The sequence below is a fragment of the Triticum dicoccoides genome, chromosome 5B (assembly GCF_002162155.2).
Source record: "Triticum dicoccoides isolate Atlit2015 ecotype Zavitan chromosome 5B, WEW_v2.0, whole genome shotgun sequence".
NCBI lineage: Eukaryota > Viridiplantae > Streptophyta > Magnoliopsida > Poales > Poaceae > Triticum > Triticum dicoccoides.
In genome coordinates, this window is record NC_041389.1 from 52,804,574 (window position 1) to 52,806,590 (window position 2,017).

The window sequence follows — 2,017 nt, forward strand, 5'->3', positions numbered from 1 at the left end:
TTCGAACATCAAGCAAACATCTCAAAACATGGATGCAACATGATAGTATGAAACTACATGCAATTCTAAGCAAGTTTCATATAGAGCACACTCAAAACGGAGCAACGGTTCAACACACACACCATATACAAGTTTAAAGGACAAGCTGTCCAAAACAGCAACTAGGCATATTGCAAGCATCAAAACAACATGCTACAGCATCTCAACATGAGAACAAAAGGCATGGGCATGATATACAGGTAATGCATTACAAAACATGAACACTGAGCTATCTCCAGAAATCACTAGAACATGCTCAAACACATATGGCAAGATTGCAAATAATATCAGTTTCAGACTTTGCAGAAATTAACATCAGGTTGCAATGTTTAGAGCTATTAAACAACATGTTACAGGAACTTATCATGGCAAACAAAGGCATGGCATGGATCTACTAAATGCATAGAACAAGAGTCCTTTAGTGACCATAAGTCAAAAAGGATCAGAAAATATGATGGCACCAATGTAAACATAGCAAGTTATATTACAGATTCCTACATGGCAGAAACAGAATTATGAAGGCATGTAAACGAGCTTGTGCAACTCACTACAGAGCAATACATGGCATGGCAAGGCAACCAACAGTAAGAAGACATGTTTGTGAAGCTAAGCATGGAAATAGCAAGTTCATGGGGTGCATGTATCACTAGCAACAATCATGATAACAACTGAACTTAATGTTAACAGGCTGACAGCAACATTATGAAGCAACTTTGGAGCAAGATATGAACAAGCTACAGCAAGCTATAAATGCTACCAGGGGCATGGATGGTTAGAGTATGACATGTAGATCAAAACATATTTAGTGAACATCTCCAGATTATGCATAGAATGATTAGTAGCAACATGTTTATATAGCATCACGAAATAACAGGTTCAGCCTAGCAAAACAGCAACAGCAAATACCCTACTTAACAAGCTTGATACACTCACCACAAGTCATTGCATGAAAATATAAGCATAGCATCATTAATAAGACATGTTTATGTAACAATCCAAGGCAAGAACAAGGTCATAGCATGCACGGATCAACTACAACAACCTTGGCAAAATTGAATAACATGTAAACAAACTGCCAGGAAACATTTTAGAGCAAAAGTAGAGCACGAAAATGACATGCTAGACTACTCCATAATTATAACCATAGGCATTAATGGATAGACAAAAACCATATGTTCAAAACATCCTTACTGAAGTATCTCAAAATAAGCATGTATCTCTCTGTAGCAACATGTTTACATGGCATCAAAATAACAGCAGAACAGGGACTAAAATAAGCAACATCACGATGCATAATTTGAATGCTTGTGCTAGTAACCACATTAATCACACAAATACATGGTAAGAACCTCTGTGAAGAATACATAGCATAGATCAAAACACATGTAGACATCAACCTCATAGGATGCACACATCCATCATGGCAAAAATGACAAAAGAGCTCGTTATAACAGTTTCAGCAGATTAACATCATGAAGCACTCTTGCAACGATGATTCAGGCATCAAGATGACCTCAAATGAATATGATGCAATGGAACGAAATGAAATACTCGTCGAGACGAACAATTAGACATATTACACGCACAAAACGGAGCTACGGATGCAATTTTATGGCAGGTCGAACATGGCATGAAAATTACTGCAGATTGGGGACTTAGACGAATTTTGGAGGGGGGAAAGTCAACCTTGGGCTGCACGGATTTTGATGCGACGCGGATCTCGCCGGATCTGAGGCGTCGGCGGCCGGAGAAGTCGGGGACGGGGCCGGGGAGGCCGGATTCGGCGACGGCGGGGTCGGGGTTCGCCGGAGGAGGCTCGGGGAGCCGGCGGAGGGGCGGGCGGCGACCGGAGCTGCGGAGAGCCGCGGAGATGAGGGCGGCCTCGGTCGCCGGAGCTGGCGACGGCGGGCCTGGGCGGCGGTGCAGGGGCGAGGGCGAGGCCGGGCGCTCGGGCCGGTAGGAGACGACGAGCGGCGGA